The 24,478-nt window shown below is 39.3% G+C and overlaps 1 protein-coding gene and 1 non-coding gene across 2 annotated transcripts in view; both read left to right on the top strand.

The window, feature by feature from the left end:
• DSCAM (DS cell adhesion molecule) overlaps positions 1-24,478 on the top strand; it is a 738,451-nt gene that overhangs the window by 221,771 nt on the left and 492,202 nt on the right. The gene's annotated exons all lie outside the window — the stretch shown is intronic.
• Positions 19,006-19,108, top strand: LOC137766908 (U6 spliceosomal RNA). The gene has a single exon (XR_011074435.1). It is a non-coding gene; the product is annotated as a U6 spliceosomal RNA (small nuclear RNA).

The raw sequence follows: 24,478 nt of genomic DNA, 5'->3' as shown, positions 1-24,478 counted from the left end.
TTCTGTTTTCTTTTGTTGTTCTTGTTTTCTCTAAGATATTTACCTGTAAAGCATATAGCATATTTACTCTTTCCAACCTTTCCAGTCAAGACCTTTGGTTCCTTGTGTTGTAGAACTCTGAATAGACAAGAGGTTTCTTCTTTTTATCTGAACAGAATAAATTAATAACTGAAAAATGCAAAAACTCTTTGACCAAGAATGAGAATCAAGGGCCTGTGAGTGGGCTCAGATTCATCAGCTTCCACTCATCAGTGAAATCAGAATATTGGCAATAATATGCTTTAAAATCAGTGCTTTACTGAAAGGTTGTCATTCAGGGGAAGCAATTTTGTATTAGCAAGTATGTATCAGGAAGCTTGATAGTACTACCAGTCCTGTGGATACAAAATTATTTTTCTAAAACACCCACTTTTCTAGGTAGTAGTACATATTCTTATGGAACAAGCGAGTTGGCCGTGTTGATGTGTCAATGTTAGGGTACTTCTTGCTCACATTCATGCACCATTTCAAGGCTTGTGCCTAGTGCAGGGCTAGGAAACCACTGCAGGGACAGTGGGTTTCTCAGAGTGCTCCCCATCCTTAGTCTTTGTCCAAAGTAAAACCAGAGGCCAGCTGGGAAGTAAGAAAAAGGCCACACACACACACACACGCCACGATTTGCTGCAGCATATATCCCATTAGCAATAGGAGTTACTAGATGCCAGGATACTCTTATCTTGTCCACATCATAAATTTTACTTTGCCTAAAGAATTTATCATCAGTGATGCTTGTGTCCCAGGACTGTTGTGATGTTGCAACCTGCTTGCTTCCTCTTTTTATCTACTTTCCTTTCTTTTGAAAATGTTGTGTCGTCAGAACTTTCCTTTTAATATAACATTAAACAGAATTTAGATCTGGTCCCCTTATAAACCAGAACCAGAATATATGGTTGACTTCTGCCTCCTCTTTTTGGTTGATAATTGTTCTTTCTTTAAAGACTTGGCAGGAGAAGAAATGAATTAAACATGAGCTGATCTGATAAACAAAATATTAAAGCTTTCCTCTCAAAGAAAGAAGCCTTCTCACTTAATAAGCACTTACAAATTTTACCGTTTGTATGGATTAAATGGAAGTAAATAAATCAAATATTACTTTCTTCTGGGTCAAAAAGGTTGTCTAGCTACCATTCCAATATAAATAAATACACACACATAGGTGTATGTGTCTGTGTAGTTTTGATCTTTTCAACAACTCAATCTGTTTTGAATAATCTTGTTACAAATATATCGAAACAACACTGTGTCATTATTTTGAAATGATACACAGTCAAAGTCAGGGGTCTTTAACAGCAAGGAGGGAATTTCACATATGTTCATCAATATATTCAGACCCCAAAAGAAAGTTTATGCCAAATTCTGAGGGAGAAAAAAAAGAGTGGCTCTAATTGTTTATAGTGAAAATAAGTTGCCAAATTCTGAGGGAGAAAAAAAAAGAGTGGCTCTAATTGTTTATAGTGAAAATAAGTTGCCAAATTCTGAGGGAGGAAAAAAAAAGAGTGGCTCTAGTTGTTTATAGTGAAAATAAGTTATCAGGAGGGATAAATTATGTGTGTGTATAGGGGGCGGGTGGTCCTGAAGAATGTATTGCCTTTCAGGTGAGAAGGTGCGTTCATACTCCTGACCAAGCAAGACCTGCGTGCTCTGTGATGCGTGCGGAGCCTTGCTGTGGCTTCACCAGCGTGAGCCTGCCGCATGCCTTTCAGTGGAGATGGCTCTTTAAAACCCTAGTATGGGGGCTTCCCTGGTGGTGCAGTGGTTGAGAATCTGCCTGCCAATGCAGGGGACACGGGTTCGAGCCCTGGTCTGGGAGGATCCCACATGCCGCGGAGCAACTAGGCCCGTGAGCCACAATTGCTGAGCCTGCGCGTCTGGAGCCTGTGCTCCGCAACAAGAGAGGCCGCGACAGTAAGAGGCCCGCGCACCGCGATGAAGAGTGGCCCCCGCTTGCCACAACTAGAGAAAGCCCTCGCACAGAAATGAAGACCCAACACAGCCAAAAATAAATAAATTAATTAAAAAAATATATATATATATGGTATTAAAAAAAAAAAAAACCCTAGTATGCGCCTTTCCCCAGAAAGTTCTTAATGCAGAGAAGGCAAATATAATTATCCATTCTTCTGTTCATCCATCGTGATGTACCTATCATGGGCCCGGTGCGGTGCTATCTCAGGATTAATATTTTTTTAATTGGAAGGATCATCCAACATGTTTAAATCCTGAGACTCTTGACATGGACAGTGTTAGATAGTGTGGCACTGAGTCAGGAATTAAAATCTTGCTGCTACGACCTTCCATCTGGGAATTTGCAAACATATCAGTTAAAATTTCTTTTTTGACAGTCTAGTTGGGGTCATCTCTGAGTTTTTTTTTAAATGAAAATGTTTTTATTTTGACCTCATTTTTCAAAGATGTTTTTATGGCTATAGAATTCTAGTTTAATATTATGTTCTCTTACCATCTGAAGACTGTTGTTCTATTACCTTCTGACTTTCATGTTTGCTCTTGAGAAGACAGTAAGTTGAGAAACCTACTGTTTATTATGGGTAACAGTTTTTTTCTCAATAGCTGTTTTTTGTTTTTTAAATAAAACTTTCCTTTATTTTTTGTGTTTTTCTGTTTCACTAGAATTTAGGTGTAGGATTTATGACTTTCTGATTCTGAAGACTGGTATCTTTCATCAATTCTGGACAATCCCAGGGCATTGTCTCTCCAAATATTCATTGCCTTCTCCCACTTTCTGTTAGCTCATTACTCCATGTTGGACCTCCTCACTCTATTATCGTTTTCTTAAGACTTTTCTTTCCTATTTCCCATCATTTTATATATCTGTACTTCATTCCCTGTATTTTTCTCAGATTCACTTTTTCAGTGTACTAGTTTTCTTTTCAGCTGTGTCTTTTTAGCTATTATATTTTTATTTCTATAGGTTTATTAGGTTCTTTATAAAATATGTCTGGAGAAAAAAATTATGGTTGCCAAAGGGGAAAGAGGGTGAGGGAAGGATAAGTTAGGAGTTTGGGATTAACATACCCACACTACTATATATAAAATAGATAACCAACAAGGACCTACTGTATAGCACTGGGAACTATACTCAATATTTTGCAGTAACATAAAAGAGAAAAGAATCTGAAAAGGAATATAGGAATCTATCTTTCTATCTATCTATCTTATCTATGTATCTGAATCACTGAGCTGTACACCTTAAACTAGCACAATATTGTAACACAACTATATTTCGATTTAAAAAAGATCAAAGGATCAAAGATTAAAGGAATTTGAACTCATAATAAAATAGTTATTATATATATGAAGAAATAAGCTGTCATGGGCAACTATAAGTGCCATAAAGCACAGAATCAGACCCCCAATGATTGTAGATATAAGGATTATTAGAGATTATAAATCATGCACATTGAATATGTTTAAAGAAATAATAGAGAAGATTGTCCATAAAAGTAAGAAAAATAGAGACCAGTAAAACTGATGAGATTAAATTTTGGAAAGAGGCAACTTCTGGTACATACAGGTAGATGAAGAGGATGGGAAGAAATGCATAACGTGACAAAGTAAAGGGTGACAGAAAGACACATGGCAGCACCAGGGAAGGCATGACTGGTGCTGCCTGGCCCTGGGGGGACTTCAGAAGGTAACAACTTGCTGTTCCCTCCACCTAGTTCCTCTACGCATTCCCTGGCTGTGCCTGTACCTGAGACTGATTCTGGACTGCCATTTCTATGAGTTCTACCTTCGTGTCCATCCGTTTCTCCCCTGGTATTACATGAAGCTCCAGTGAGAGCCTGGATGGTGGAAAAGCGTGGTCTGTGCAATCAGCCCAGAGCAGGCTTCTAATCCTTGTTCTACCTTTCACTAATCAGTGATCTTGGACAAACACAACCCTTTACATTTCGCTCCTCAGAGCCATGACACTGATGATGCTTTCAGATCTTTTCAAACAGTTTCATAATATTGAAGCATATCATGTGAAGGTGGGGATTGGAAAGCTGACAGGTGAGGTTGCCAAATCATGATAAGTCTAGAAATTGGCACTTTAGCCCATGTGTCAATAATTTCAAAAAAATTTTAATAGCAGAGACTTAAAATAACAAAAAACTTTTTTTTGAAGTCCCAACATGAAAAACATATACTTTAACTCATACATATTCAGTGTAGTTTACATTAGTCAAAAAGTTTCTAAGGCAGTTCCAAACTTCAGTGTGGGGAAGGAAATACTTTTCGTCCTAATTTTGAACAATGAAATAATAAGTACTAGGGATATAATGCACAACAGGATTAATATAATTAACACTGCTCTGTGTCATATATGAAAGCTGTTAAGAGAGCAAATGCTGAGAGCTCTCATCACAAGAAAAAAATGTCTATTTCTTTGATTTTGTATTTATATGAAATGATGGATGGTCACTAAACTTGTAGTAATTACTTCATGATGTATGTAAGTCGAATCACCACACTGTACACCTTAATACAGTCAATTATATCTCAGTAAAACAGGAAGGAAAAAAATAAGTACCATGAGAATTTTTTTTTTTTTAAAGGCAAGACTAGCTCCTGTTAGTTTTTCAGTGTTTTTGACTTTGAGACGTATTGTTCAAAGTAATAGTAAGTGATATCATTATTGGTATTACTAGCTATACTGCCTGTCTGTGCATTACCGTCCCAGCATTGTGCTGAGACTTTAGATAAGTTATTTCATTTACTCTTCTCGGTGATTCTGTGATGTGTTGTTATTCTTACCGTTTTACGTATGAGAAATCTGAGAGTGTAGTTAACTTCCTCGGTGCTCACAGAGTCATCAAAGTTATCAGAGAGGATTGGATCCCTTCTTCAATGCACTGCATAGAAGCCCTGCAGAGACTCCAGGAATGGTTGGTGTGTCCAAGCCTGGATGGATGGGATGGAAGGGAACCCAGTAGTGGAGTATCACTCAGGGGATATTAGAAACTCACCTTCTCCAAAGTGTCATTGTCCAACATTACATTTATGTTCTATTTTTACATATTCTTGAGTAAGCTGCAGACTCAGTATAAGAATCTGGGCCTTTGACTCCAGGTGTGGTCTTTCCTTTGAGTGTGGAAACTGTTTCATATTGGGTTCATTTCTTAGGTGCCCTGGGCTTCAGATCAAGCATGTGGGCTGCCTTATAAAATGGCAGAGACTGCCGGCCAGCCCCCATCAATTCAATTCTGGGGAAGAGGAGTTATATGTTTAGATTTATTTCTGTGTCTTCAAAGAGATCGGTGGATGGAGAGAAAGGGGTATCGTAATTTATAATGGTGGATTAAAAAAACAGAGCCAGTCCATTTGTATAGAAAATTGGCCTGTATTATCCAGACATAAGCCACCAGAGGACAAAAGAATATAATGTGTCTATTATTTTTAAAACAGTTAGTGATGAAAATGGTTTTGAGATGATTACAGGTGCTAAATTGTAAACTCTGTACTTCATCATCATTTGTACACATTTGATAACATCATATTCATTTTTAAAGATGATTTCAAAAATTTCAAGCTTGTTTTTTAAAAAATTTTCTTAGGTGAGATACCTTATGTCTTAAAAGGATGATAATTCATTATTGTTTGTTTTTTCTTTTCATTTGGTTTGGTGAGGAAGTATGAATAAAGTATTAATTGTACTGTACTGATTGCCAAAGTGTAGCAATCATATTATGGAGGTGAGAGCTTCAGGGCAGGTTGCTGTTTCTTCATTGATTATTCCCATGGTAAAAGTGACTTGTTGATAGATTGCAATTCCACTGTGAATAATCGTTACTTTCATGGTCTTTGAAAAACGGCACAGAGCAGTGGAGAGGGCTACACCTGCAGGGCTGTGATGCCTCACATGAAATAACTTACCGGAGTCTTCTTTTTTCCATATAGATGTAGTCTTGGGTTCCTAATTATTAAGATGGAAAATTCAGCTCTTGAAAATAAGACTACAGAATAATGATCATTGATTGTGATTTCTTTCTCTTCACATAAATAGTTTCACTTTCTTCTTTTATGAGAATAAAGTTTTTCTTCTTCACCCCCGGTTAAAATAATTTCCTTTGTTCTCATTCAGTTATTTTTCTTTTTAAACACTTTGCGCATGCAGAATAGAACAAATTGAACAGTACGCCTGGAAAAAAATTTTATTTTTTTCTTTTGTCTAGATCATGGGAGAACGAAAGTCTAGACTATTTATGAGCATTCTATACTGTAATTACATATATTAAACTATCATTATTTCTTAATTTGCTAATCAAACATTTTTATCAATCATTTTTAATGAATCTGCAGAAAAACAAAAATGAAGAGTCTGAATGATTTCAACAAGGAGAGTCTGTCACTCTAAAAATGGCAGTTTCACTACAATTTTGCTCCATCACCACTAGCTGAAATTCATGGCGTCCATCAGTGCTTATACAAACTTTTCCCATCCTGGTCTGGATGTGAGATTAATTACAGACATATTCCTGCTTTTAAAGATGTTCTGACCAATGTTGATATTGACCAGGTGATATTCACAAAGTAATTTTTCCTAAACGTATGACGATGTGTAATATCACAAGGTTATGTGACGCAGTTGAAGGCGAGGGGCCTTTGAAGTGAGGTAGCCCCCGACTCTCCCCAGTTTGGCCCAGCGGCCACCAAGGTCCCTGGGTGTAAACCTGAGGTGTACGGATCAGGGACAATGTTAGCCCTCACCTGACAGCGCTACACCATGTCACTTGCTCACCAGGCAGGGAGAGAAGGGAAAGGCTTCTCTCAGTGTTTTCTGTCACTGGCTTCTGAGCAGGAGTCCGCATTTCCCATTCTCCTTGTATACATTTTGTAAAGTCTCTGCAGTACCTGGAACCCAAGCATCCCAGTGAATGGAAGTAGGTGAAAACAAGGCCGTGTGAAGTCCTAACCACGTGGGCAGCACTTCACCAGGAGTAGCTCTTTGTACTGGAGAATCAAATGATTGACTGTTGGCGGGGATTAAAACCCACTCGCTGAGTGTGGAGACTTTGGTCTTCACCAAATCCACTGAGACAGCCAAAATTTCATGGGAAGGTGGCAAAGATTTCCTAAACCAAATGCAAATAGATGCTTAACTTTCAACTCCAGCTCACGCCCGGAGGCTTTGCAAGTGCTGATTTGTTTTTTACAGAATATTCCTGTTGGAATGGGCTTAAACTTAAATTGCAGCATCTTAAATTTTTTTTAGTTATTATACAGCTGATGATTCTTATGAGATTGCAATAATAGATGTGTATTATGTAGAGATAATGTTATTTGGAGGTCTTATTATAATTTGGGAAGGACTTACCAAATGACAAATTTGGTCTTTTGGGATAAAGACCGTGTACTCTCACTCTTTTGGCAATCCAGCCAATTATGGGCTACACATCATCTTTTTTCTTTAATTAACTGATGCTAATAAAATTTTGCATAAAACAATAAACATAGAAAACATTTTCCAACATAATACATGTTATAATTAACCTGTACTTGTGAACACCTCGTTAAAAAGATCAGTGAGTAGATTAGCATTTTTGTTAGGAAAAATATGAAGTGATATGAGTTACAGCCCAAATTTTTGTCATGAAAATTATGTGCTTTTGGCTCAGACATGGCCCTAGTTCTCTGGTCAGAAAAAAACGTGGAGGTAAAAATTAGATGATTTCAGGATAATTTCCAGTTAAAAGTCTGCAATCTGTGACATTTCCTATATCTTCTCCACTGGATCCTTGTTTCATTGATGAGGTTATTACAGGCGTTGTTATTATTAATTTCCTCCCAAAGGTATTATTCTCTTTTTATGTGTGTGTTGTTATTATTTAGTGTTTTTAAGTAAAATGATTTTACTAGATTTTTTTTTAAAAATTTGGAAAACATTGTATCCTTTGGGACTTCCCTGGTGGCACAGAGGTTAAGACTCCACGCTCCTGATGCAGGGGGCCCAGGGTTCGATCCCTGGTCAGGGAACTAGATCCCACATGCATGCCACAACTAAGAGTTCTCATGCCACAACTAAGGAGCCTGCCTGACGCAACTAAGAGCCGGTGCAACCAAATGAGTAAATAAATAATTTTTTTCTTAAAAAAATGATTGTGTCCTTTAATGGACCCTTGAACCACTCATCTGCTGTTAAATTTTTGTGCAGTGGAATCAGTGCCTCTTTTCTCTTGGTAGATGCCATGTGCTGTGGTTGCTGCCCCAATGTCCTCTTTGCTGCCATTTCAAGTCCAGCCTTACCCTGTAGTTAAATTTTATGATTTTATGATTGGAATACAGGATTATTAGTTACAGAAATTTGCTTTAGAAACAAATTGAGGACTGTATAGATATTGAGAGGCCAGGCTCCTTTCTTCAGTGATCAATGTATTCCCATGAAAGTTGGGTTTCAAGCACGGGTCTTTGTCCACGCTCTGTCTGCCTTCCTGGCAGATACCTACCGCTGAGCTGCTGGGAACACCTGGCTACACCCCTGGGTGTGTGTGTGCCTTTTTGCACCACCTGGAAACTGGTCGGAAATGCAGACTCCCAGGCCCCTTCCCAGATCTCCTGCGTCAGAATCCACATTAACAATCTCGGGTGGCTCTTACACACACTCAAGTTTGAGAAGCTGGTCTAAGACATCCTTGTCCTTCATTTCAACCTTGGGATGGCAGTTTCCGAATGTTTCCTCCTAGGATGCAGATTTGTCATTCTCGTTAAACAACTTTGCCTCTGTGATACTGAACAATCAAACGCAGCCCTCTCATTTCATCTGTCACTACTGATGAGAGGTGTATGGGGTTATTTTCCCTTTAACCTTAAATAAGGAAAAGTAAACCCTCTCTGAAATCATCCACGTTCCTTGCTATTGTACTGACATACTGAAAACAAAAAGTGTAGACATATTAATACTTTTAATAATGCTAGTTTTTAATGTAAGCCTGTGTAAGCATGTTTCTTTAACATTTGATAGAATTTCCTCTTGAATCTAATGGGCTCCAGTACTTCCCATCTCTGTGTCCCTGTTTGTGTTCTCATACCCGTGGATCATCAGTCACCGAGATGGGTTTTGACAGCTCCGGGTTCACAGTTCCCACCTGCAGAGCATCCCTTGGACCACAAGGACCCAGACACTGGTACCTGTGAAAACCTTCTCCAGGGTTTCTGGAGATGTGCGTGTGTGGGGCCTGTTGACCTGACTTTGCAGAGCCCCTGTCTCTTCTTTGAGTGATGGGGATGGAACGTGAGCTAGTTACACTGATGGATGTCAAAGCACTTCGCGAACTGCCCAGGGTTCCTCACATTGCCACGGGCACCCTTTGCTTTTTCCTTCCATTCTGTAACTCTTGCTAATTCCTCAGATCCGGGCTTTTCCCAGCACCTCCCTAACCCTATTGCCAGCATTTCTGAGGTGGGAGTTGGTTTTGTTCCTTGTCATTATAACACTCCAGCTTCATGTCTAGAGCTAAATCCAAATTGTCTTTCATCTGACTTACAGACAGATTTGCAAAATACATGTAATTTGTTTATTCCCCAGACCCGACCCAGCGACCTCTAACTCACATTGAGGGCTTTGAGCTGGAGCTGTTGGTGGCACAGTTGAGCTCGGTCCAAACCCCCACAGAACATCCAGGAAAGGAACCAACCAGCGGGTTCATGGGACAAAAATCAAATATCCTGTGCTCCTTTTCTTACGGGTTTCAACATGACACACAGAGGCAGTGGGGATCAAGTTGCAGGTCTTTCTCTGAATGACATAGATTGTTTTTCCCTTCAGTTTTCTTGAGGCATAATTCCATCCACATCAGCAATTTTGCCTTGTTCCTTAATGCATAGTAATCTTGCCTTTCCAGTGAAATTTCTTTCATCACGAAATTTTACTCCCTTTGATACATTTTTTTTAAATTTTATTTATTTATTTTTATTTATGGCTGTGTTGGGTCTTCGTTTCTGTGCGAGGGCTTTCTCTAGTCGTGGCAAGTGGGGGCCACTCTTCATCGCGGTGCGCGGGCCTCTCACTATCGCGGCCTCTCTTGTTGCAGGGCACAGGCTCCAGACGCGCAGGCTCAGCAACTGTGGCTCACAGGCCTAGTCACTCCGCGGCATGTGGGATCTTCCCAGACCAGGGCTCGAACTCGTGTCCCCTGCATTGGCAGGCAGATTCTCAACCACTGCGCCACCAGGGAAGCCCCTCCCTTTGATATTTTACAGTCCTTTTCTTGCCAAACTCAGAGTGATAGCCGATGGTCAAACTCTGAGATGCTGGGCACTCAGTGCTCAGTGACCTGACCTTGCTGACATGAGCCCCAAATATTGCAGCACTACAGAGGATCCTTGGTCCCCAGGCCACGTGGGCCTATAGGCACCTTCAAGAATGGAATGGAGGTAGGACTGTGAGAAGATGAGAACATGGGGGATTTTTTTGTTTTTTAAGTTGGTGATTTTCCTTCACAAATGGAATGATTTTCTTCTGTTTAAAGAAGGCTTTTGCTCCATCATTGACCGCGTTCATGGGTTACACAGCATCATACCAAGTAAGAAGATGGAGACCACGTCAGCCAACATTTCTGGAATTTAGCTCCATCATTTGTAACACAAGGTGACACACCCAGAACACTCTATATCCTGCCTTCCATGCATTATACGAGAACTCATTCATCATACGGGCACAGGAGCACAGTTCTTCTGAGAGTATCCAATCATTACATTGGTTTCATTGACAATTTGGGAAAGACTCAAGGAATTTTCCTCAGAGCCAGTTGGCTGACCAAGAGGAAATTCACATTTTTAAAAACTAAGATATTCTCTCCCTCTTTGCACTTTTCTATTTTCTCCTGCCTGTTCCCCTGGTTGCTCTGAGGACCCTCAGCGTTGCAGTGGTGTTGGGAGAAGACCACCATCGGGGACAGCTGAGGCAGGTGTAGGGTGTAGTGGAAGAAAGGAGGGTGGATGAAGTGCCTACTTCCTTCACCGGTCATGCCCAGAAGCATTTTCCTGTCTGACGGTTCATTTGTGGCCTTTAATTCTGAAACTTGATATGCCACAAATGGGAGTTGAATTGCCAAACATTAAACCCAGCCTGGAATGGTTAATATAATCTGTTCTCAACCTAGAAACCAGCGAGGGCTTTGGATGGTACAGTGTGTACTTGCCCCAAATAGCCTTTTGTCTCGCTGGCTGGACCCATTACGTGCCATTGCTTTCCATTTATAAAATGGGTCTGTTCTCAACCTAGAAACCAGTGAGGGCTTTGGGTGGTACAGTGTGTACCTGCCCCAAATAGCCTTTTGTCTCGCTGGCTGGACCCATTATGTGCCATTGCTTTCCATTTATAAAATGGGTCTTTTGGGGCTTCCCGGGTGGTTCAGTGGTTAATAATCCACCTGCCAATGCAGGGGACTCGGGTTCGAGCCCTGGTCCGGGAAGATCCCACATGCCGCGGAGCAACTGAGCCCGTGCGCCACAACTACTGAGCCTGCGCTCTACAGCCCGTGAGCCACAACTACTGAAGCCCGCGTGCCTAGAGCCCGTGCTCGGCAACAAGAGAACCCACAACAATGAGAAGCCCACGCACCACAACAAAGAGTAGCCCCCGCTCACCGCAACTAGAGAAAGCCCGCGCGCAGCAATGAAGACCCAGTGCAGCCAAAAATAAGACAAGTAAAATTTAAAAAATTATTTTAAAAAAATGGGTCTCTTGGAAAATACAGTACTGGTTTCATAGGCATCCTTTTATGATGCCATCTTGTACTTTTCTGAATTCTTCATGGATTGTCTTCAGTAGTTCATCAATAGTCAGTTGTCCTTGGTCTTGTATTTCTTATTGCTTTCTAAAATTTTGTGGTAAATTTAATTAAATTCTCTCATCTATTCATGATTTTAATAGTCTGCTCCACTGCTCAGATATCAGTGTGCAGTCTATATTAAGGTTATCCCGGGACTTCCCTGGTGGCGCAGTGGTTAAGAGTCCCCCTGCCAATGCAGGGGACACGGGTTCAAGCCCTGGTCCAGGAAGAGCCCATATGCCGCGGAGCAACTAAGCCCGTGTGCCACAACTACTGAGCCTGTGCTCTAGAGCCCGTGAGCCAAAACTACTGAGCCTGCATGTTGCAACTACTGAAGCCCACGCACCTAGAGCCCGTGCTTCGCAACAAGAGAAGCCACCGCAGTGAGAAGCCCGTGCACCACAATGAAGAGTAGCCCCTGCTCGCCGCAACTAGAGAAAGTCTGCGCGCAGCAACAAAGACCCAACGCAGCCAAAATAAATAAATAAAAAATAAACAAATTTTTTTAAAAAAAGGTTATCCCTTTGCTTACTTAAGGATTATCACTCTGTTATACCTATTGTTCCATCTGGCCCAGGGTTCTGCTCAATTTGTGTGTTTTTGCAAATCTAGAGTACTTTGTTCTGAATGCTGACATTTTGTTTTCAGTTAGGCCGTGTTCAGAACATCATTTCGACTTCTAGTAAGTATTTATGAGTAAGGCCTCGTGTTATCTAACCAGAGTTTCATTTTCTCTGGATCTTGTCTTTATGTGCATGAGATATGTGCAGAATCCCAATGACTGGAAATCTCTGAAATATTTATTATGTGTGTCCATATCTATTTCTCCAAATTGTTATCTCTCCTCCTGTGCTTAATGGTGCATTTTAAAAACACTTTCTGGATATTGTTACCAAGGTCATATGTTTACTACGAGTATGTTTATGACATATAACCTAACAACGTTTTGTTCTTGCCCTTCTTGCTGGAAATATTATCTTGGGTTCTGAATCTGGAGTGTGCATGCATGAGAGTATGTGTTTCTTTGTGTGTTTTATACCATTTTGGCACTAAAAAATACCTACAAACTGAAAGTCGTGGTGAACATATTTGATATAGGTCCTTTTTGAGGTCTGCCTTTTGAGTAACATTCTCATTGTTTAAACACACTTGTGCATGCTGGTTCATCTCTTCTTGCTGGTATCTGACAGGAGGATTTGGATTTAGGTATAAATTCAGCCATCAGGATATACACATCAGAACTGGCTTATGAATGAGTTACTTTGTGGGGTTTTATTACATATAGTCCCCAGGACTATCGAGCCAATCCGAGGAGGGCTTAATCAGGTACTATTAAAAACTGGAATTAGGACCTAATCCTAAACCACAGAATGACATTTATCTAAAGTAATTACCTTGTGACTCAAACACATTTCAGTAGCATTTGCTAATCTCACAAGCATATGGCATCAGGGAATTAAAAATAAGAAGCAGGTCAAATAAATGTGACTCTGGAAGTGAAAATATATCTGACTGAGTTACTTGTTTATATTTTTAAAGGAAAAATTGAAAGAAATACATCTTACTAATATGAAGAGGTCATTATTAAACTTTAAAAGAGAATAAGACTAAACTAGTACTAGCTATGAATTACCAATTTGAAATGCCTTTCCATCTGTTTCAAGGTGAGACCTGTGCATTCAGATTCTAGTGGACCCTGGAAGGCTTCGGCGCCAGGCAGGCCCACCTAACAGTGGGAAAACATCCTGTGCCAGGCAGACAAGACTAGACAGTCACATTTTGGAAAGAGTGAAGGAAAGTTTAAATGCTGACTTGACCCTTCTTTGTACTTCTCTCCCCATTCCAGCTCCCCTTACACTCACAGCTGGGAGAAACTGTGAAAGTTGCTGTAGTTTTAGGATTATAAGTTTTGAACTGAGACACGCCTGAGTGTGAAACATGGTTTCCCCACTAACTAGCTGGGCGAACTTAGCTGTGCTGTTTGACATCCCTGAGCCTCTGTTCCCGCACCTGTAAAACAGGGATGATGTCCTTACCTCACTGCTGGGAGAGTAAAGATATAAACAGGTGTTGTGTGGGCACTTCTGGCTCAGAGCTTGACACAAAGCCCTGTAACCCAGACGGCTTTCAAGCAGTAGCCGTGCGCGAGTCTGGCAGAAGGTGGCCTCCGGGTGTTAAGCCAGACACTAGACTTCCTGCCCCTGCCTGAGGTGGCAGGGCACCCCCTGAGCTTTGAGAGAAGGCGAAGTGTTACTTTCTTCGTTTAAAGGATTCTCTTATGATTTAGCCATAGCAGTGTCTCCTCCCTCATTCCTGTTTATGGTTTGTGCTTGTTGAGATTCTTTCCTACAGTGTTAGTCTTTTTAAAAATGTAACTTTTGTTTCATTTTAATTTCTTGTTTTTTATTTTATGTCTTTTTTTTTCTGATTTTTTGAGTTTGCTTTATTCTTCTAGCTCGTGGAACTGAATTTTTGGCTGATTTGTTTATCTCTTTCTTTTAAAAGGAAATTTTAAAAGGAAATACCTTTCCCTCTTTTAAAAGGAAATACATTTCAAGCTATAAACTCCTCTCTAATGAGCACTGTAGCTCCACTCTACAAGACATTTTTAAAAATACACAGTTGATTATTTTCAGTAGGTCGTGTAAGCATATTTATATTTCCTTGAATTTCTGGCATATTTGGTATTTTCATTTATCAATGTTTTTGATTCTCCTGCTCCCCTACCGAACTTCCCTGCTGTTTGATAGATTGCTAGAGTTCTTTATTTCTTCTATTGGTGTGGAAGTTACAAATTCTGTTTCTATTCTTTGTTGTCAACCATGACTTTGACATGTACCCTCACATACAAAACTTAAAGTTAATGAGCTTGTCTACCCTTCTCCTGAACTTGACTTCTTTAATTCCGATCTCTTTCTTCTACTTTTCATGCTGCTTTGTCTAGAATCTTAATTATGCCTTACTTTTAACAGCCCTATTCATCTTTTTAAAGTTAATATTTATTTGGATTTACCAATATATGCATAGAGTTCTTCTCATTGCTTCTGGTAGCCTGGTAGCATTGTCTGAATAGTAAAGATCTGGTAAGGCATAGACGCTAACCAGTCGGGACAGAGTCCTGACCAATCGGAAGGCGCATGGCTGAGGATGCTAAGCTCACTGGCTGAGGCCCACCTGTTACTGCAGGACATGTTTCCTTCCTGATGAAATATAATCTTCAATAGTTTCTCCAGTAAGGGTCTAAGAGTAGTAAGTTCTCTCTTTCTTCTTATATCTCAAAAGAACTTTGTCATGCTTCGTTTTTGACTGGTAACCTAGCTGGATATAGAATTCTATATTGACATTTACTTTCCTTCAGAATTTCTGTGATACCTCCTTATGACTTTCTCCCATATTTCATTGCCAGTGAGCAGTCTGCTGTCATTTTATTTGTCCTTACTCTGCTGGTAATCTGTCTTTTTCTCTCTGGTAGGTTTTAATATTTTTCTCTGTCTCGGTGGTGGTCTATAGTTTCATCTAGTTAAGAATTTTTTTAATATTTATTCTGCTTGGCTTATATTTCTGGAATCTGAAGATTCATGTTGTTCATCAGTTCTGGGATTTCCTTCAGGTTTTATCTCTTCAAATATTGTCTCTCTCATTGTCTTCTTCCAGGAATCCTATTAAAAGTACTTTGGGATTTGTTACTCTTTTCTCTGTTTCTTTTAACTTCTCTTTTACGTGGTCTAAGTCTTTACTTCTCTGTGTTGCACTTTGGGGGATTCATCATATCTTTTTTCTGCACTCTTCCTTTTTCCTCTATGTCTAGTCTAAAGTTTGTTTAGTTTTCGTTTGTGTGGGGTCAGTTTCAGAGGATTCTGGGACTCTCATTCTGTGGCACACGATGGTTATTGGTCTAACAGAGACTCTTTCCCTTTTTGTTCTGTTTATTTCCTTTTATTCCTATTGCCCACCTCCTCGAGGATGACCCCTCCCACCATTTGAAATGTGCTAATATGTTGTGTGCATTTTTGTAGGTATGTTTTACACTGTATATTATTGTTTTATGCAAATGTTGGTTTTAATTTACATAATCAAAGGGTGTTATACATCTTTTAATTTTCATGAACGCTATGTGTTTGGAATTCTCCCACTTTGCTATGTGTAAATTGAATTCCTTGTACCTAGCAGCTGCATTGTAGTCAATGATTTGTATTCGTCACATTTTATGAATCCACTTCCTCAGAGATGGGCATCCAGATTATCTTCAAGATCCCACCACCACAAATATTACTATCATTCAATCCAAAATACCTTCTATTTTTCCTTATGGATTTTCTTCAGGCCGTCACCTACTTAGAAATGTGTTGTTGAATTTCCTACTAGTTGAGTATTTTTAAAGTTATCTTACGACTATTAATTTCAATGTTAATGTTGTTTTCAGAGAACATACTTTGAATTATTATAACTTGAATAATTGAGGGATTTTTAATGTCCAAGAATTTGATTTATCTTGGTTAATGTTCCATGTGCTCTTGGCAAGAATCTGTATTACACAGTTGTTGAGTGGAGTGTTCTTTAAGTGTTAATTATGTTAAATTGGTTTATAGTGTTAATCAAATATTCTATATTTTATTCAAGTTTTGGTCCACTTGTTTTATTAGTCATAAGGAGAGGCATGTTAAAATCTCCCACTGTGAATTTGAGCTTTCCTTAAAAAAAGAAAAATCTGTCAATTTTGGCATCCTATGTTTTGAAGCTATTTTGTCAGGGTGCATTTAAATTTAGGTTAGTTACTCATTCTTGGTGAAGTGACTATTTAACATTATGAAATACTCCTCTTTATCTTTGATGTTACTATTTGTCTTGAATTGCACTAAGTCTGGTATGAACAGTGCCATCTAGATTTATGATGCACAGTGGTTGGATAGTATGTTGCTTTTTAACATTTCATTTTCAACCATCTGTTTCTTTATGTTCTAAGTGTATTTCTTGTAAAATGCATTCATTTGGATCTTGTTTATTTATCTTGTCTTTAAGTGGCATTTAGTCTATTCATATTTAATGTGATTATCAACATAACTTGTGTTTAGATCTTTCATATTGGTGTATGTTTCTCTTTTTAATTCCCTGACTTATTTTGAGTGACCAAGTAATTATTTAATTCTATTAACTTTTTAAATATACATTTTTTATTATTTTTTCAGGGTCACTAGGAATTACAATGTGTATCTTTAACTTACCGCAGTTCAATTTCCAATTATATCAAACTCTTTACAAAATGTAGGAATGCCATGATTACATGTATAATTCCATTTATCCCCCTCTCTCTCCTTGTGCTCTTTTATTCCTCTGTGTTCTATGAACCCTACAACATGTTGCTACCATTTTTGCTTTGAACAATTGTAGCTTAAATCTGTATATGTTATATGTATTACACAAACATAGATATGTGTCTGTACACACAAACATACATGTATTAAAAATAATAAATAGGTCCCCTTTTTTAACCTATATTTTGCACTTTCTATGGTTTTCTTTTTTTTTCCTGGAGACTTGAGCTTCTATCTGGAATCATATATTTCACCCTGAAGAAGTTCTTTTAGCATTTGTTGTAGCACAGGTTTTCTGGCTACAAAATCTGAGATTTTCTTTGGCTGAACTTGTCTTAATTTACCTTTCATTTTTGATGTAAACCTTGGTTAGATATAGAATTTTATATTAACAGCTTTTTAAAAAAAATTATTTTGACACTTTGAAAACTCTTTTTCGCTCTGAGAAATTCAGCCATCACTCTTTTCATGCTTTCCTTGCATATGACCTGGCTGGGTTTTTTGGGCTACTTTTAAGATTTTCTTTCCATTTTTGGTTTTCAGCAGTTTGCCTCTGATGTGATAGGTGTGATTTTTAAAATTATTTTTTAAAGGCTTATCATGTTTGTGGTTTGCTGAGCTTCTTGGATATGTGTATTGATGTATTTCGTCAATTTCAAATTTTAGTGACTATTGTCTCTTAAAATAATTTTTTTCCTATATCTCTTCTAACCTCTGGGACTCCAGTTATTTATATTGCTTGATAGTATGTTAACGTGTCTTGGATACTTTGTTTTATTTTATTTTTTTTACTTTTTATTCTCTATCTACTGTCAAGGCAGTAGATGGAGAATAAAGTCTATTGGCCTGCCTTTGATTTCACTGATTCTTTACTCTGCTGTGTCCGAGTCTGCTAATAAGCTTATGCATTCTTCCTCTCTGACATCACATAATTCGATTCTGATAGTTCCATTTGATTTTCCTTTCTACTGTTTCCATTTATGTGCTGAAATTCATCATCTGGTCATATTTGTTGTTATCATTTTCTTCTAGACCCTTTATCATAGATACCTTAGAATTCCTGAGTGATAATTCAGACATCTGGGTCATTGCTATATTTATTTCTGTGAACTGTTTCCTCTTTTAAATGTAGACCCCTTTTACTCACTTCTTTGTGCATCTTGTGATTTTTTATTTTATGCTGAACATTGTGTTGGGATAAGACATATTCACCTCCTGAGAAGACGTGCCCCCTGTCAGGCTGATGGTGTGAGGCTGAGTCAATCTAACATGTAGCTGAGCTGTCTCTGGACTCTGTTGCAGAGTTGGAATCTTAAGTTAGATTCAGTTCACCAAAACTTCACAGGTTGTGAAGGTGGGTTTGAAACTTTGCCTTTGGAGAGCTTGGGATCAGAGCACCGGCCACACACTCTTTAGATCTTTGTGCATTGCAAGGCCAGCTACGGGCTTTCCAAACCATAGCAATGCTCTTTCTGCTTTACAGCCTGCTTGCCAGCATTTTGAGTTTCTGGTGCATTCTCTTTGCTCTCTAGGCCCATTCCTGGCTTTCTGCACCTGGGGGCATCTCTTTCTGCCTTTGGGCACTCTCCTCAGCCTTTGTACTTGGTGAATGTCCATGGATCTTTGTAGCGATTCATCTCAGTTCTCCTGTTCTCCCAGCTTTTGGCATTTATTTTGTTCCTAAATATATTCTTGCCTTCTTACTTTCCTACCATAAGCCTCCTTTTTTTATTTCTTAGTTATGTATTAACAAATAGTCTATGTTCATTCTAGAATATATGAATATTCTATATTCATTTAAATTTATGATACCTTGCTATATTGATATCTTCAACTCAGTTTGGGAAAAAAAGGGAAGCATAAAAAACAAAGAAGCATGCTTGCTTTGGCAGCACATATACTAAAATTGGAACCATACAGAGAAGATTAGCATGGCTCCTGTTCAAGGAAGACACACAAATTCGTGAAGCATTCCATGTTTTTAATAGACCCACAGACATAGAAAACAAACTTATGGTTACCAAAGGGGAAAGTGGGGGGAGGGATAAATTAGGAGTTTGGGATTAACAGATATACACTGCTATATATAAAATAGGTAACCAACAAGGACCTACTGTAGAGCACAGGGAACTATACTCAATATTTTGTAATAACCTATAAGGGGAAAGGATCTGAAAAAGAATGTGTGTATATATATATACATGTATATATATATATGTATATATATGTATATATTCTTTTATATATGTGTAACTGAATCACTTTGCTGTACACCTGAAACTAACACAGCATTGTAAATCAACTATACTTCAATAAAAGAAATAAAAGAAAAAGAAGAAGAAAAAAACAAAGAAGCAAATAAATGGGAAAAAAGTCCTAAGTTTCATAAACCTTACCTAAATAGATTTCTCATTTATACAGAACTTAAGCTTATGAATGAAATTATATAACTCTGGTGCAAGGTGAGTGTATCATTCAGGGTCCATTAGAGAAACAGAACCAGTAGGAAATAGATAGATGATAGATAGAGATGTATTTCAAGGAATTAGCTCACACATTTATGCGGTTGGGGTGAGTGAGTCTGAAATCCATAAGGCAAGTCATCAGGACAGGCTGGAAACTCTGGGGCAGGATCTGATACTGCAGTCCACAGGCAGAATTTCTTCTTCAGGGAAAGCTCATTTCTGCTTTAAGTTCTTTCAAGTTCTTTGATTAGATTGTGCTGACCCAGATTATCCAGGGTAATCGCCTTTACTTAAAGTCAACCGATTGTTGATGTTTACCACATCTACAAAATACCTTCCCGGTAACACCTACACTAGTGTTTGACTGAATATCTGGGTGCTACAGCCTACCTCTAAGTTGACACGGAAAACTGTCTATCACAGTAGGTAAGGGCATATTCTACAATGTGGTACAGTATGTGTTAAGGAATAAACATTAAGGAAGAAAATAGATGTAAGTGAGAAAATGAAAGGGTTCCTTATCTGTTCATCATCCCACAGAAATGCAGGCTGGGGTTGGGTATTCTCGACAGTGCTTGGGTCTGTCCTTCGAGGAACCTCTCTGCATATCGTGATGCTCCTTTCTTGTAAGCCTGAGAGAAATCCTACTAAACATTCTGTCTGGGTTTAGTAGGCATTGGCTGCTACTGGAATTGTCTGAGAGAGCCAGCTGCCCAGCACCTGGAGACCCCCAGGCCCATGGGAAGGTGTAGCCCCTTCTGTCAGGGGGAAGAAGCCTCACTCAGATGCAGCCCTTATGCCAGCAGAAACAGGGACCCTGCTTCCAGTTGGCCCCTTATCCAGGCTACCCTGAGTGAACTCCTGGGGGCCCTTGCAGATCATTCTGTTCACCGCATCAGAACGGTCTACAGGGTATACATCAAAATGTTAATAGAAGGCATTTTGCTTTGGCAAGATGCAATTATGTGATCATGGTTCTTTTTTTTTTTTTTTTTTCTATCTTTCTGTATTTACAGAAGTTTTTACAATGTGAATATATTAATTTTATAATAAAAATCAATACAACGAATAACATTTTGAATAAAAATGGAAATGAGTTGATATGTCATAAGGAAGAAAATAAGATTCTTAATATGTTTTCCTTTTCCGTGCATCTCCGCCTGTAATTACCATAAGCATCTCCCTGAATGTACAGCCTGGAGTGTCTGTGTGATAGCAGTGGTCCACAGTGGACAACAAAGGATTCCCTAAAGCTTGGGAGAGCTCCCCTTTGTGGGAAATGGGATAGTTTGTACACTCAGAACATTGGAAATGGTTAATCCAAAGTCATTGTCTTTTTTTCAACTAGACCGGCCAATCTTAATAAAAAAAATATTTGAATCATATCCTAAAGCACCTTGTGCCTTAATAAAATTAGCTCAGTAACTTTGCTACTATGCTCTCTCTGTTCTTGCTTTATGAGAAACTGTCAGATTGTTATAAAATTTAGATGAGAAATTGTGGCACGTGAAGAAGAATTTGAAAGGGGAAGAAGGGGGTGGTACACATACATTCTGCATCCCTTGCTGTACACTTTAGTCAAAAATAGTTTATATATCAGAAGTGGGAAAAGATGAACAGACAGAAAAAATATTAGGCTGCACTACTAGGAATACGGAAACAGAATAGGACCCTATGAGGCCTTCCCAGGGGAGAACCCCCCTCCCCCATGCCTCCCTCTGCCTGCCTTCTGTCTGTAGAAAAACTTTAGCCAGAGGATAAGTTTAATCAGAGAAATAAGAAAATGCAGAAACAAAGGAAAAGCAAACAGGACAAAGTTTAGTCATTAAGCAAAGTCAAGGACCTGTAGTTTCTCCTCAAGGGCTATAGATAATATTCTGAGCCATATTTTTTGAGCTGTTTTGTAAATACTGAACCCCCCCACCAGGTGGAAGAAGTTAACTACATGATGACCAGACTGTAACCATGGCATAGGTGCCACAATTCTGAGAACTGACATCAAAGAAATGGGAACAAACTGACCCTGGAACTGAAGACTAACTGTACCTAGAACAATCAAGATGACACTGATCAGACCACCGCTGGCCAATTTCAAGAGGACCGTCAGAGCTGCCTGTGCTGTTTCTGCATGCAGCCCCCTCCCTCTGTTTGTACACCCCTGAAACTCCCCTTTAAAAGCTCTTGCTCACTGATCGGCAAGGTGGGGGAGTCAGCCTTTGGACATGAACTTGCCCTCTCCCCCAGTTGCCAGCCTGTGAAATAAAACAACTTTTCCTTTCTGCCAACACTTGCCTCTCAGGTATTGTCTTGTGAGCAGCGAGCAGCCAGACCTGAGTTCTGTAACAGTACTAGATCAAGAGTTGTAGTTTGTAGAGAAAAAATTCTCATAGAATATACCCAAAATATCCTGAAGGCTGATTTTTTGTTTTTTTAAAACACTGATTTTTTTTTTTTTTTTTTTTTTTATTTTTGGCTGTGTTGGGTCTTCGTTGCTGTGCGAGGGCTTTCTCTAGTTGCAGCGAGCGGGGGCCACTCTTCATCGCGGTGCGCGGGCCTCTCACTGTCGCGGTCTCTCTTGTTGCGGAGCACAGGCTCCAGACGCGCATGCTCAGTAATTGTGGCTCACGGGACCAGTTGCTCCGTGGCATGTGGGATCTTCCCAGACCAGGGCTCGAACCCGTGTCCCCTGCATCGGCAGGCAGATTCTCAACCACTGCGCCACCAGGGAAGCCCCCTGAAGGCTGAATTTTAATGTTTTTCAAACCAGTGTTTCTGATCATTTTCAAATCAATTTAATTAACAAGTAATATTCATGTAGTGCTTATATTGTGCCTGAAAAGTGTCCGGAATAATAATACAGTAGTAAACAGAACATACTAATGCTTGCCCTGGTAGAGCTAAATGTTCCAGTGAGGACAGACAGATGATGGACATAATAAGTCAGTTACTTCCATGTCCTGGCTATTGTAAATAGTGCTGCAATGAATATTGGGGTGCATGTATCTTTTTGAATTATGGCTTTCTCAAGGTATATGCCCAGGAATGGGATTGCTGGGTCATATGATAGTTCTATTTTTAGTTTTTTAAGGAACCTCCATACTGTTCTCCATGGTGGCTGCACCAATTTACATTCCCACCGACAGTGTAAGAGGGTTCCCTTTTCTCCACACCCTCTCCAGTGTTTATTGTTTGTAGATTTTTTGATGATGGCCATCTGACCGGTGTGAGGTGATACCTCATTGTAGTTTTGATTTGCATTTCTCTAATAATTAGTGATGTTGAGCATCTTTTCATGTGTTTGTTGGCCATCTGTGTGTCTTCTTTGGAGAAATATCTATTTAGGTCTTCTCCCATTTTTTGATTGGGTTGTTTGTTTTTTTGATATTGAGCTGCATGAACTGGTTGTATATTTTGGAGATTAATCCCTTGTTGGTTGCTTCATCCGGAGGGAAATCCAAGGAAGAGGGAATACATGTATATATGTGGCTGATTCACTTCACTGCACAGCAGAAACTGACACTGTAAAGCAACTGTACTCCAATTAAAAAAAAAAAAAAGAGGATTTAAGATCAAACTGAGTTCAAAATCCAAAAAAAAAGTCAGTTACAAAGTATGTGAAAAGCAATAATTAAGATAGGGATGGATGGGGAGGTGGAGTGTGGTATAAAATGAGAATTACTATAAGAGACAAAATAAAGACCCTACTTGGTTCATTCCCTGAAGTGGGAACTCTTTGGTTTAACCTACTTCATAGTGGGCAACTGATGAAATTGACTCCAATGTCATGAGCCCTACTTAGTCTGGGTGCTCTGGTTCAGTGTTACAGAGCAACCAAGGAGAGACTTCTGTGGTCTTGCCACTCTTGGGGTTCACTGACCTTGAGAGCCGATTCTAGTTTCATTCCTATTTGATGGGGAGAGGAGAAACAGAAACAAGAGCCCTAAGTATGTCTTAGCAACAAAGACCTGGGCATTAAGAAGTGAGCTGCCTTGTGCACGGTCAATGCAGTTCATGGGTGCTGAAAGATTAGAATGCTGGCATGAGTGACCCCGAAGCCAGGGCCAATTTATCCCCTAGTACGATAGGCACGGTGTCTAGGGCCACTATAATTTTAGGATCCCATGAAAATATTTTAAATTCTTTCCAAATCAGAAGAAAAAATGAACATAATCCAGCCCAGATTGCATTTGTCTTAATACTGCTAGTCATAAAATATAATTTTAAACAATTTTTTTGAAGGAAAGACCCATGAATGTCTTAATGCGGCTCTGCCCACAGGCCCGTGCCTTTCATAGTAATATTGCCAGCACCCCCTCCTTCTGTTTTGTTGTTGTTTGGCATTTCTCCTTGTCACTGAAGGAAAGATGCTTATGCGCTTGGAATGGGGTCGTCAACCCACACCCATGCCCACCCTTCTTGTGTGACATAAACAGATGCCTATAGAGGAGCCAGGAGGCCAAGATTGTCACCTTGCACAGTTCCCAGCACTAGGTAGCGCTGTGACGCATAGCTCTTAAATGAGTGAGTGAATGAATAAATGAAGGAATGCTTGAGTTAATGAATGAATGAATACTTTTATGAATGACTGAATGAGTAAATGAATTAACAAATGCTTGAGTGAGTGAGTGAGTGAGTGAATTCTTGAGTGAATGAATGGGTGAGTAAATGAATGGATGCCTATGTTGGTGGTGATGTTATTTCCTTTTCTCTTTAGCTGACTTTTTTTTTTTTTTCAGAGAAGTGTGGCATCAACCCCACCGAATATTTCAGACAATGATGTTGTTTTAAAAGCATTCTGTGCCACATAATGCGTGCTGTCTTGAACTAAAAGGAGAATTAGAAATCATTTGGAATTCAGTTAAAGATAAATTTGCTAAATCCAGTCCGT

The sequence above is a fragment of the Eschrichtius robustus genome, chromosome 6 (genome assembly GCF_028021215.1).
Source record: "Eschrichtius robustus isolate mEscRob2 chromosome 6, mEscRob2.pri, whole genome shotgun sequence".
NCBI classification, from domain to species: domain Eukaryota; kingdom Metazoa; phylum Chordata; class Mammalia; order Artiodactyla; family Eschrichtiidae; genus Eschrichtius; species Eschrichtius robustus.
The sequence above is the reverse complement of the archived record's forward strand: the minus strand, read 5'-3'. Positions and strand labels throughout refer to the sequence as shown.